Source organism: Oryctolagus cuniculus, chromosome 6 (genome assembly GCF_964237555.1).
Source record: "Oryctolagus cuniculus chromosome 6, mOryCun1.1, whole genome shotgun sequence".
Classification (NCBI taxonomy): domain Eukaryota; kingdom Metazoa; phylum Chordata; class Mammalia; order Lagomorpha; family Leporidae; genus Oryctolagus; species Oryctolagus cuniculus.
Window position 1 is genome coordinate 57291154 of NC_091437.1, and position 13693 is coordinate 57304846.

General features: G+C 52.8%; 1 protein-coding gene and 1 long non-coding RNA gene across 3 annotated transcripts in view; both read left to right on the top strand.

The window, feature by feature from the left end:
* Positions 1–11717, top strand: part of LOC103347961 (uncharacterized) — a 31423-nt gene extending 19706 nt beyond the window's left edge. For both annotated transcript variants that reach the window (XR_011389897.1, XR_011389896.1), the window contains exon 4: positions 1–11717. This exon is cut by the window's left edge. This is a non-coding gene — a long non-coding RNA (uncharacterized lncRNA).
* Positions 1–13693, top strand: part of KCNIP1 (potassium voltage-gated channel interacting protein 1) — a 331932-nt gene that overhangs the window by 65060 nt on the left and 253179 nt on the right. The gene's annotated exons all lie outside the window — the stretch shown is intronic.

The window sequence follows — 13693 nt, forward strand, 5'->3', positions numbered from 1 at the left end:
TGCCTGCTCCCAGTCCTCAGAGTCACAGTCTTTCTGGACCATTAGCTTTGACCTCTCATTGAGGGCCTGGCTCCCAGCGCCTGCAGGTGCAGACAATGCACCGGGCACTTTCTGCTTCCTCATCTGTAACACTTTCTGCGAGCTCACTGGAGGCCAGGCACAGAGCTACTTCCTTGGCTTTGTGTCCTAGCAGGTGTTAGGTGAGGCACAGGCTGTGCTACCTCCTGAGTCACCGTGTGATGGTGGACAAGCCACCCGCTCACCTCCATGAGATCAGACAGAAAATCCTGCCCTCCTTCCTATGGGGTTACAGAATTAAATGAGGAATTGTGGGTGTAGGGAGGGCCCAGCCAGGTGCTTAGCCAACAGTGCTGGTATTCTTCAGGCAAGGTCCTGCAGAGACCACCCAGAAAGGCCCCTTTAAGAACCACCTACCCCACATGTCCTTCCTGTCTCCCCCTCCAGGGAGCCCACCACTACCCGACTGGGGCTGTCCCACCCCATCCAGGCTGCTCCCTCAATCTCAGACACCCACAGATCAGCCTACTTCTTCCTACCTTGGTCCTGACTGAAGCCTGTTGTTTATAAATATTTATTTTATTTGGTTGAAAGGCAGAGTTACAGAGAGAGGGAGAGACACACAGAGAGAATGACAGAGAGGTCTTCCATCTGCTGGTTCACTCCCCAAATGTTCACAACAGCTGCAGGTGGGCCAGGCTGAAGCCAGGAGCCAGGAGTTTCCTCCGGGTTCCCCTTGTGGGTTCAGGATCCCAAGCACTTGGGCCATTCTCTGCTGCTTTCCCAGACACATTAGCTGGGAGTTGGATCAGAAGTGAAGCAGCCAGGACTCGATCTGACGCCCATAGGGGATGATGCCATCGCAGGTGGCAGCTAACCCTCTGTTCCACAACACGCGCCCCTGAATCTCAAGCTTGTGTGAAGCAGGCTGTAGCTTCCAGCCCTGCTACAGGACACTGGAGCGCAGGCGGGGAGGGGAACACCTGCATTTTCACAAGCTTCCCCGGGTGAATCTGAAACCCACAATGAAAGAACCACTGCTATAAGCAACAAGATGGAGAAATAGTATTCTAACACAATTAATTATGGCAAGTGGAAGGGACAGGAGAGCCATTATGCAAATGCCAGGCCATTGGAGGCTATTAATTTACAGGAGAGAACGTGGGATCCAGGTAAGGAATGCTTGCAATATGAGGCAGAGTCATAGGTTGCTCCCCACAGGGACCATTCTGCTCTGCCTGATGAGCAGGACAGTCTCATTGGCCAGCTTCAGAGGTTGGCAGGCCGCCTGCTGGGGCAGAGGGGCAGCCGCAAGGCCTGAGGCCAGAACTGGGGAGATCCACCTGTCCGCTCGCGGTTCGCTACCTCGAGTCTGCAGGGGAGGCCCCTGGGAGGGCCCATGGAACCCCAGATGGCCAGGCCCTCCCCCCAGAGTGGACTCAGTAAATCTGGGGAGAGGCCAGAGGATTTGTATGTTGACAAGTTCTCAGGTGTCACAGCAGCACATGTGAGTGCCACGTGCACACACATGTGTGAGTGTGTGTGTGTGCACGTGTATATGTGCACATGGGCTTGTGTGTCTCCCGCTTGCTGCTGTGTTTCAGCTCAGACATCCTGGTTGAGATACATCTGTACCTCCAGCCACAGAGGCCCAGACAAGAGTTCGAAAAACAGCGAGTGTGGCCGAGCTCTTCAGACTCCACAAACTCCCTCAAAGCCAAGGTCCCCAGGCCTCCAGCCGCCTGTGGGGGTGGTTCTTAAAACTGTACCTGGAGCAGGGCTATGAGTCCTTTCCTCACCCACCTCCAAGGTCATGGCTGAGGCCCTGGTGACAGGAGACAGATGAAGAAAAGTATGCAAATGTCTTGAGCGTAGCTTTCAGATGAGGTGGGGGACTTCGGAAATGGAGACCCCAAGAAGCAGGGGAGCCTGTGCGTTTTTCTGCCAAGGGGATGCTGGGGAGAGGAGCACTGTCCCGGGGTTGCCGTGATCTGCTGGCTGTGAGATGGGTGCGGCAGCAAGGCCTGTGTCCGGATCCTCCTCCAGGTCTCTGCATCGTCAGCGACAGGCACACGGTGTGGGGAGGGGGCACCTCTTGCAGGACCTACTTCAGGGAAAGGTCACGGGGTTTTCTTGTGGCTCCATTCATAGGAGAAGGGCAGGGGGCCACCTTGTGGCTTTGGCAGTTTTCTCACGAGTGGGTCTGCTGTGCGAGCTGTTAGGCCAGCTCCCTCGCACACTTCTCGGCTCCCCCGCGTGAGCCCCTTTATGCCTCCAGACCCTGCCGGCAAGGGTCCCGAGATACTATTTTATCTCCAGATACAGCCCTTCGACACTGGAACACAACAGCCAAAATGAGCCTCTTGGCTTCCTAAACGTACCCTCTGCAGCACTGTGTTGCTAGCATCCTGAACTAAGACCACCTGCCTCTAGAGACAACATCTAGGACAAAGGGGGAGGCATGTCACGGCTGAGTCCTCATGGATGGATCGCAGTGGGAGGTGACTGGGGTTAGCAAGTCTCAGAGCAGTGACGAGGCTGGTGCGATCGTGGCTGTAATGCCGGGCCTCCTGCACTGCCATCCCATCACCGAGGCTTGTGCTCGGGGGCTTCCTTCCCTTTCCTGTACAGCCCCAGACCATGTCCATACAGGGCCTCTGACCCTTAGAGGAGCCTCCCTGTCCATGGGAGTTGGGGGTGAGGACGTGTAGGAGGAGGTTTGTGGCATTCAGCATCTCCGCTGTGCGCCCAGGAACCAATCGGAAGCCTTCAGCTCCCGTCTCCCCCTGTCCTCTGCTCCCCGTCTCTGTGCTGCCAGATGCAAATATGAAGGAAATGTTAATTCTACAAATTGCAGCACGCGTGCGGTTCAGCAGGCAGGAGCAGGTGAGGCACGAGGGTGCAGGCTCGGCCCAGCGCCAGGGCCCCCGGGCTGCCTTCCAGGAAGGTCCCATGCCACCCGCCGCTGCATCTCACTCCTGAAACTGTCAGAGCAGCTGGCATGATGCGGGGGAGGGGGAGGGGCTGAGCTTGGCTCCCGTCCACCTGTCACTTTCAGCTGCCTCTCAATAAGGAGACTTGATGCTTGCTGGGCCCAGCAGCTGCTGGGCATTGGCACAGGTTTGTCTGGGAAAGCTTCGGCTCCAGTTTTTCCCAGCGGGGACTGCAGGAATGGACCCAGTGGGCCCCTGAGCCTTGCAGCAGCCCCCCCCTTTCCCCCAGGCGTCGCAGCCCTCAGCCCACAGGGCAGTCATGGGGCAGCGTGGGGGGCTCCTTTCAGCCTGGCTCAGTGGCTCCTGAGCACAGAGGGGTCTGCAGACCTCACCTAGCTTCGAGCCCTGAGGAGGGGCCAGTCCCATCCTTATACAACCAAGGCTATGTCCGGCTGTCCACGGTGGCAGCCAAGGTGTTGGGAGAGGACTTGTGTGTCCCCTTCCCCAAACTCCTCTGCCTGAGTCCTCACTCCAGGCCCTCAGAAGGCAGCTGCATTTGGAGACAGGTCTTAAAGAGATAATGAAGTGAAAATGAGGCCGTTATGGAGGGCCCGCCTCCAACACCATGACTGATGTCCTAACAGACACACACAGAGGGACAGCCACAGGAGGTCACAGGGAGAAAAAGCAAGGCCCGCCAGCCCCTTAATCTTGGAATCCCTGCGCCCAGGGCTGGAAGAGAATAACTCCTGTGATTGAAGCCACTGGTTTGTGGTACTTGGTGACGTCAGCCAGAGAAAACCAGTCCCCAAGTGCTCAGGCAGTAGACCATGTCCATGAAGTCCTGGCAGAAAAGGCTCAGGGGTCTGCAGAGCCCAGAGCAGGGGCTCAGCTACTGCTCAGGACAGGAAACCACGTCCTTGAGGGAGGGGATGTCCCTGAGATCCCTAAGGTCCACAGCCAAGCAGAGGAAAGCTGACCCCCCAGTGAGAGCCATTGCCACACACCCTGGCCAGCGGGATGCTAGGAGGACCACGGTGGATGTTCCGTGAGGACTCTTGCTCTGTTCAGGTGACAACACCTGCAGCTCCAACGGGCACAGGGGAGGAAGAAAGTCAATGGCTATTAAAGAAATGAGTGTATGCTCGCTGTTATTCATGAAGTGAAGACCAGCAAGCATGGGGGACTGCCGTGATTGGCACTGGGACTCCTGCTGTGCCCTTGGCACTGGGTACAGAGATTGGGCTCGACTCGGAATAGGGCACGGGCAAGTGGGGATTTACTGCCAAGAACGGGGTGGGATCCACCGAGGGAAAATGACTGAATGGAAACAACAGGGTGAGAGGGGCGCCAGCCAAATTGACCTAACGGGTCAGGATGGTCAGAACTCACCTGGGGGAGGTGGGGAAGGTGGAGCCTAATTCAGTGTCAGGGGCGATGATCTGTGCAGAACAGGGGTTTCTGCGTCAATTGCCATAGCAAGCGTCTTGCTGCAACTGGACAATGTAGACATAAACACAGATGTCCACAGACAGGCCAAGTTGGAAAAGAGTTCAAGGCAGACTGAGTAGATTTACTCGATGAGAGAATCTTTGTCACAGCTCACACAATTCACAAGCTCAGTGGTAGGGAAGCCTGCAGGCACTGCTGGATCCAGGGGTCACATTGGAAGGATACCGTGTGGCTTCAGAGATTCCTCTTCTCCCTTCTTAAGGCAAACTGAGCCCTCAACTGCAGCCTCACAACCCAGCAGGTCCAAGTTCCGTAGGAAATAGCCAGAATCACTGATTGAATTTTCTGATTGAAAAGTTATATCATGTGCTCACCCTTGAACCAATTAATGAGGCAGGGGCCATGCGAACCACTCCTGAACTGGGGTGAGGGCCTCTGCATTTGGCCACCTGGCACAAGGGAGGCACACACTGACACAAGCTCCAGGACTGCAGCAGTAAGAAAGGGGCCGGGGTAACTGGGGGCAAACACAGCCGGCTCCAGGTCTCGATGCAGAGCCCTCCTCTGGGGCTCAGGGCTGAGGCCAACGAGCCCAGGGATAGGGCTCCATTTGGAGATTGGAGTCTCTGGGAGGAGGCACTGGTAGCTTAGCTGTATCGTTGGAGTCTTGGAAAATGAACATGAGTGCCTATAGTGATTAACTCAGACATTCCACTGCCCAGACTAATCAGGACCAAGTTTCCCTCCACAGTCAACACCTTACCCGAATGCCCGCCCTTTCTTTCTTCTCCAAATGGAAAAAACTGTTATACATCCTTAAAAGCCCAGTCTCTGGACAACCCTGGTAGGATTAGCTTGTTACTCCACTTGTGCTCTCATCATTCATTCATCTCTCTATCCATTCATTCAACAAATATTGAGCACCTAATATGAGCCGTACACCGATGTGTGTGATAGTAGGGGGGCTAGACACGAACAAATAGACAGAAGTGCAGATGGTCCCTCTGTCATAGGCTTTTCAATCTAGGTGGGCAGATGTGTATGACATATACAAATAAGTGTGAAATTGACACTAATAAGTGGCACAGCAGAGGTGCCCAGCACCATGGGATTTGGGTCTACAAGAGGTTTGGGGTGTTCAAGGGTGTCGAAGAAGCTATGGTTGGTGACCTGAGAGCTGAGGGAGGGGCAGGGGTTAAGGAAGTGAGCTGGAGGGTGAGGACCAATGCATGCAGATGTCCCCGTAAGGGGAGGGTACATAGTGACCAGGAACAATGGTCTGCAGGCCACTCTTCTGGAGGGGCGAGAAATTGACCTTCTGTAGAGACCGGAGAGGGCCAACAGGGTTTGGGTAGACCAGGTAGGAAGCTTTTGCGATCACCAAGACAAATGTGATGGTAGCCTGGACTAGGAGTCTGTGGAGGTGGGGAGAGGTGAACAGAACTTGGTGATGGACTCGAGGAATCAAGAATAATGCCTGGGTCACCAGCTTGCACAACTGGGTCAAAGGTTGTGTCATTCAAGAAGAAAGGGAAGGTTGGATGATGCTGAGTTTGAGATGACTTGGGTGAGGATGAAGGGAAGTGGCAAAGAGGCAGTTGGGTGGTCCAGGCTGGAGCTCAGAAAGGATTGAACAGGGGAGTTGACTGGGTGGATGGTATCTTGGTGGGTGGCAACAGTGTGGAGGGCAGTGAGCCCACCTAGGTAGATGGTGTGAAACAATAAAAGAACAAACCCTTGAGTTTCTTCCAGGTTGAGTAGTCAGACAAGAGATGTGAGCCTTTAAAGAAGGCAGAACAGGGGTGACCAAGAGGAGTAGAAGGAAACCTTGGGGAGCGTTGTACCATTCAGAATCCCAACACTAGAGATTCAGCTTGGTGTGACTGCAGCCAACCATGTCACCCCTAGGTTACCTCAACAGCCATCCCAAGCCCCATGTTGTGATAAACCAAGCCATTAGTGGAACCTGCTAAGTGGTCCTTGCTGGGCTGGACCCTGGAAAATTCCTTATCTAATCCCTGGAATGTTAATGTTTCTTGGGAAAGTTCAGGTGCACTTGGGCTAGTGTCAGGCTGCTTTTCTCCAACCTAACATATATAACTCTTACTACTGAGAGGGGACATGGGGGTTCATTATCTCAAGGCTGCTCTGAGATCACATTTCTGGTTATAAATTGCCCCACCCAAAATCATACTCTATGTCATATTGGATTTACCCTGTTTCTTTGAAGTCGCAGCACCCTCCACTTTTGGAGCCTGTTCTCCTACACTAGGTTTTTAGAAAATGGAGATGGAGTAAATGGAAAAGAGTTTAAAGAGCAGAGTATGTACAGAGGTCTGGGCAGTGTCCAGGGACACACCAGGTTGATGACATACATGGGAGCCAGCAACACTCCTAGGCTGGCCGGCGCCATGGCTCACTTGGCTAATCCTCCGCCTTGCGGCGCCGGTACTCCAGGTTCTAGTCCCAGTTGGGGTGCCAGATTCTGTCCCGGTTGCTCCTCTTCCGGGAGTGCAGTGGAGGATGGCCCAAGTGCTTGGGCCCTGCACCCGCATGGGAGACCAGGAGGAAGCACCTGGCTCCCGGCTTCTGTTCGGCACAGTGCGCTGGCCGTGACGGCCATTTGGGGGGTGAACCAATGGAAGGAAGGAAGACCTTTCTCTCTGTCTTTCTCTCTCACTGTCTAACTCTGCCTGTCCAAAACAAACAAACAAACAAAAACAAAACAAATAAACAAACAAACTCCTAGGCCTGGAGAAAAAGGAAGAGGGGAGAGATGCTTGTGCCTGGAGAGGGTGGAGTGGTGGCTGTGCAAGAGGGCACTTCGGCCAGACCTGCAGGTGGACAGGGAGCAAGTCGGGGAGGTTCACACTCCACTCTCCAGTCTGCTGGTGCCTCTCCTTAGCCAAACCCACCCAACTGAAAGTCAGAGAACAAGGGAGCTGGATGACATGGACAATGGGATCAGCCTGCCAGGGACAGAACAGGCCAGATCAGGGCAGACAAGGACAGAGAGTGCATCAGAGAGTGGGAAGATGGAGAAAAGTCGGTCAAGGGTGCTGGTTTCATGGAAGCACACGAGGAGGAAGTGACTGACAGTGTCTCACACTGCCGAGAGCTCAAAGCAAAGGCAATCCAATGAGTCTGCTCTGTTCAGTACCATAGGGGTCGCCCACAGCCTTTGAGAAAGCTTGTTTGGATGAGCAGTGAGAATCGAAGTCGGACTGGAATATGCTACGGAATCCTTCCTGATGGTAGCATTGAAGGAAGAATGCAGAGGACTGTGTTCCAACCATGCTGCTCCCACGGCCCTCACCTGGCTCACCTCTAAAGTGCAGATCCCAACGGGAGTCCCTCTAGGAGAGTTGGCAGCATTGAAGGACATCGTGGTGGGTGAAGTATGGGAAAGGGAAAGGTTTGTTCTTGGCTCAGGTACAAGAAGACACAGGAATCAGGTCACTGGGGTTTCGGCATCCAGTGTAGACCTCTGGGGACCTCTTTCCACTACTCCAACTGGGCCCCAAGCCCTTGGGCTAAACACAGCCTCTTCCTCCCACAGAGAGCTCAGTGGGGCCGTCAATAGATGTGGCAGTGGCCTTGGACTCTGAGGTTTGATCATGGATAGAGCAGAAATGTGAGTAGAGTTTCAGCCAAGGAACTTCTGGTGGCCATGGCAACACCAAGAGCAGATGGACATCCGGAGACGAGGACACTTGTCCAGCAGGCTGAGAGCTTCTGGCCTGTGGGCAGAGCCTGCCTTCCAGCCTGGAGCCACGCCGCCATCTCTCTGGGTAGGCCCATCCTTTCCAAGCCTTGGCAGTTACGGCTCTCCATCTGCTTTCCCTGCCTCCTCAGGAGTCAGAGTCTGCATGATGTCAGTCTGCATCCTCAGGTGCGCAAGAAATGTGAGTTGGCAAGCCGGTGCCGCGGCTCACTAGGCTAATCCTCTGCCTGCAGCGCCAGCACACCAGGTTCTAGTCCCGGTCGGGGCACCGGATTCTGTCCCGGTTGCCCCTCTTCCAGGCCAGCTCTCTGCTGTGGCCCAGGAGTGCAGTAGAGGATGGCCCAAGTACTTGGGCCCTGCACCCACATGGGAGAGACCAGGAGAAGCACCTGGCTCCCGGCTTTGGATCAGCGCGATGCACCGGCGGCGGTGGCCATTGGAGGGTGAACCAACAGCACAGGAAGACCTTTCTCTCTGTCTCTCTCTCTCTCACTGTCCACTCTGCCTGTCAAAAAATTAAAAAAAAATAAATTAAAAAAAGATTAAAAAAAAAAAGAAATGTGAGTTGGCTCCTGATGGCTAAACTCGATTTTAACTTGTGCAAACGTTCTTCGGGTTCTTCTCCCTAGGCCAGTGGGGCCTCTGCAGGGCCAAGGACTCTGGCAAGGATGGCAACAAATTCCCCAAGCTTGTCTTGTGCGTCTGAGGTTAATCACACACAGACCTGTCTGAAATCAGACTAGCAGGAAGCAGAGAGAACGTGGCACCTTCACAGCAAGGTTCTGTGGTTTTCAGATAGGACCAGCTCCAGGAAGCTAGGAGCCCCAGACAGGAGGGACACCTCACAGCATGCATGTGCCCTGGGCTAGGGAAAGGCCTGGTGAATCTGTGAGCCTCTGGTGCCCATGTGCCCCCATGCACAGGTTTGCATCTCTGCACACCCTTTGTACCTCTGTGTGACAAGTGATCCATGGTGTTTCTGTCCCAGCCTGGGGCTCAGGTGGTGGGCTGAGAAGCACAGGGAGCCAGATGCATCTGCAATCCCTAGAGCCCGCTCTTGAACTTGCCTCAAGGGCCATATCCCTAGAACCCATCACAGGACTTGACTCCTGGGAGAAAATAAGCTCTCAGTGGATGAGCACGTGTTGACTACTGTTTTCTAGTGGAAACACAGCTGCTCCTCTATCTAGCAAAAGGCCACTGCTCAGAGCTGGAGCCAAGGCTCTTGCCAAGCTCTGTCCATTCCCACAACAGCTTTATTCAGAACCTGCAGCTGTGTGCACTGTGGGTTGGGGCGAAGACAATGGATGCTAGGGTCAAATCCCACTCCAGAAAGGCATTAATCCAGCTTAGTGACCTCATCATCTCTGAAGGTCATGGCCTCCCAAAACCATTACATGGGGGCATCAGGCTTCCACAACAGGACTTCTGGGAGATGCAGTCAAACCCCAGCTGAGCTGTCCATCCCACCTGAAATCCTTGTGGCAGTGCAGCTACCCTATTGGTCAAGGAAATATTAACCCAGGAAAAGTTGTTTTGGGGTAAAATTGAAGAAATTTTGTAGCAATAAAACCCAGCTCTATAGCAGCTTTCCCTGGGTGGGAAAGGTGGGTCACTAAAGGGGGGACTCTTCTGTGAAGCCCTATTTGGTCTTGTGAGACAGGTGCCTGTCTTGCAGGCCTCTGGGACTCATGGCCAGCTGTGCCCCTCCCCCACAGGGTAAGGCTAGTGAAAGAGCCAAGGGGGTTTTGCCCACCTGAAACCCACACCTGCCTTCTGTCTAGAGCCTTCTCTGGGTGCCAGGACCCAAGCTCCCTGTCCAAATAGATCTAGGCTGTTCCCAGGGCCTGCACACATTTGTTTTCCAGGTTTGTCTTCCTGGGAAGCAGCTGTCTATGGAAGTCATGGATGGGCTTGGTGAGAAGGCTGGGGGGCCATGTGAAAGTGCAGGAGGGAAGTGACAGGGGTCAGCCCCAGGGGCCGGACGTGGGGATCGGAGCCAGCTTTCTGTTCTAATGAGGAACTCCTAGGATTGTGACAATCTGCAAACCCAAGTGCATACGGAAATAGATTTATTAATGTAGGACATCTTCGATTGAGCAAGGGAACGATTTGATTTAAAGCAGTAGACATTTAGGCATACAGGAAGTGGGCCTTTGCATGAGCTAACTTGCTGCTGTAACATATTACACAGAAAATGCGATGGCTTGCAACACTGCTCAGCATCTGACAGCTCGGGAGGTCAGCCATCCAACAGGGGTGGCACTGGGCTAATGCTGAGTTGTGGACAGGGCCACGTTCCTCTGGCACCTCCAGGAGGAGATCCACTTCCTTGCCTCTTCCAGGTCCCAGAGGCTTCCCCCAGCCCTTGGCTGTGGCCCCTCCTCCACCTTCAAAGACAGCAGCATCGGGCTGAGTCTCATGCTGCCATCTCTCTCCCCCTTTCATTTTCCAGGAACCCCAGATGACAGACAGAGCCCACCGAAATAATCCAGGATAATCTCCCTGTCTTAGGTTCTAACCTGCAACCCCAGTACCGCATGGTGATATCACCTAACGTGTTCACAGGCCCCAGGGATTCAGATGTGGACGTCTTTAGAGGGAGCTTTGTCCCTATCGCAGCCTCCATTTGTATTCCGATCCCAAGCCCTACAAAAGTCAGGCATGCAATTTATTGAATTGTGGAAGAATAGGATTCGTGCCTGAGGATTAATTTTTCAGTTAAAAAAGGCAAAAACCCTGCTCCCCAGAGTCTGGCTTCCTTTCTGTCCCCAGGACTGCCTGCCCAGGATGATTTGCACCGCGTTTCCAGCTGACCTTGTAGAGTTACTTCAGCTCCAGATGCAATGTCCTGAGAGCAGAGGTAGACCCCCTGCAGTCTCTCCAGCCACTCTGGGCAGAGTGAGAATTGACTGGGGCCGCTCCGTGGAAGGCACTACCCCTTGTCCCACGCAGGTCCTCACTTCCTCATGATTTTGATGAAGGCCACAGGAAAACACCAGACTGCACATTATTCTTTTTAAAAAAAGATGCCTTTATTTGTTTTGAAAGTCAGTTATAAAGAGGGAAAGATAGAGAGGGGGATTGACAGACAGAGACAGATCTTCAATCTGCTCCTTCACTCCCCAGTTGGCTGCTACGGCCAGCACTAGGCTAGGCCAAAGCCAAGAGCTGCATCTGGGCCTCCCACATTGTGGGGGCAGAGACCCAAACACTTGGGCCATCTTCCACTGCTTTCTCAAGCCATGAGCAGGTAGTTGGATTGGAAGTGGAGCAGCCAGCCCCCATATGGGCTGCTGGTGTCACAGGTGGCGACTTCATTTGCTATGCCACAACACCAACCCCTAGACCGTGCATTACTAATTCATTTATTCATCAGGTCAGCATATGCTGATTTAGGTGCTGTGTGTCCGGTTAGAGACTCAGGGGATGAGCACAATACAGTGGTCTGCCCTTGTCCATGGGGAATATGTTCCACATCCCCCACTGGGTGCCTGAAACCATGGATAGTACAGAACCCTTTGAATATATCCTATGTGTTTTCCTGTGCATACCTATGATAAAGTTTTATTTATAAATTAGGCCCAGCAGGAGATTAGCAATTAAAACCAGTAATACAATAAAACAATTATAATAATGTAATAAAATCATGTGAATGTGGACTCTGCTGTTTCTCCCTCTCTGTCTCTCTCTCTTTCTCAAAACATCTTACTGTGCTGTCCTCACCCTTCTTCTTGGTATGGTGTGAGATGATGCAGTGCCTGGTGATGAGCTGGAGTGAGGGGAGTGGTGTAAACATTGTAACACAGTGCGAGACTATAACACAAGGGTCTCATGAACCTAAGCTCTGTGAAACTGCAGCAGTTCATCACCAAGTGACCAGGTAGCGTATACCGCGCAGATACAATGGACAAAGACAAGATTGACATCCTGAGCAGGATGGAACAGGACAGCCTCAGATTTTGTCGCACTACTCAAAACACCACACAATTTAAAACTTAAAAAAATTCATTCTGGAATTTTTCCATGGAAGACTTTCAGGCCACAGTTGACCACAGCTAACCACAAGTCAGGAGGAACTGCCGTCCACATGTCTGGCTGACATCAGTGAGCTTTGTCACTGGAGGCAAAGGCCTTCCTCTCTCTGAATTTCAGTTTTCTTATCAATCACACAAATGCCAAGATGACCAGTAAAGAGGTCTGTTATGAGGACAGGGCCTGGGCCTAGCTTGTTCCCTGCTGTCTGTCCCAATGCCCTGGACACATAGTAGGTGCTCAGAAAATAGTTGTCAAATCAATGAATAAAAATGACCGTTCCTGATCTGAGTCAATGGTTGCATCAGATCAGCTAGGACAGCAGAGAGCAGGCTGGGACTGAAGAGCTAGAACTTACTAAGGCCTGTTCTCGCGGCTGTGAATATGAGCATGGGAGGGGGTTTGAGGATCCTGGAGTGGATTCCTATGGCTGTTGCTGCTGCTAACAAAATGCGCTTTTTTTTTTTTTTGCATATTTTTAACTTTCTTTTTTAAATTTTTTTTTATTTGAAAGCAAACAGCAGAGGTGTTCCATTCAGTGGTTCACTCCCACAAATTCCCACAAGAGCCAGGAGTGAGCAAAGCAGAAACCAGGAGCCTTTAACTCCATCTGGGTCTCCCACATGTGTGTCAGGGACCCAAGGACTTGAGCCATCACCTGCTATCTCTCAGAATATGCACCAGCAGGAAGTTGAGTTGGGAGCAGAGTGGCTGAGACTCAAATCGGGCACTCCGGCATGGGATGCAGGCATCCCAAGCAGAGACCCCACCATTGTACCGCATGCCCCTCGTGGCGTGAATTAAACCACACAGCCACCCTTTGCGTCGACTCCTACTATATTCCCACTTTACAAATGAAGAAATCGAGGTACCAAGGTGACACTTCCTTAAGACCACACAGTTAGCAATTGTCTGGGCTTGGATGTGACTCTGAACTCTCACTGAGCAGACAGAGTTTGCCTCCTTCCCTCACAAGGGCACCCATGGTCTTCCCAGATCCCATCTAGCAGCAGTAACCTCTCCCTGCCCTCTGTCCCTTGCTTCCTCTCTGTCTCCAAAGTTCTCAGGATCTGAGCCACGAGGGCCTCCAGGCCAGGCTGTGCTAATCTAGACTGACAAGGGGAAAGGCTGGGTTGGGGCCATAATGTTTAAAGTGCTTTGCTCCTGACTCAGCTCCTGTGTATTCTCATTTACCTTCCCTGGGCAAAGCAAGATGCGTTGGATTTGTCCAGTGATGAGAACGTTTGTGCCAAGACCAGGGACATTGCCATGCTGCCATCTATCCTGCTCAACCCTTCATAAGCGGCAAGACTCAAGAGAAACAGTTTCCAATGATAGAGCCTCTCCTGTCAGTACCCACGGGCAGGCTCTAAGCAGGAGCAGCCACTAGGGTAAGTCCAGGAAGTGTCCTGTAGCTCAGCCATCAGGGAAGGGCAGTTGAGGGATTTCTCCTCTTCTGTTGTGTTTGGTGAGGCTTATAAAACTGTAGCTGGAGCAACCCATTTCTGAAGGCTGCTCCAGGCTTGGAGTG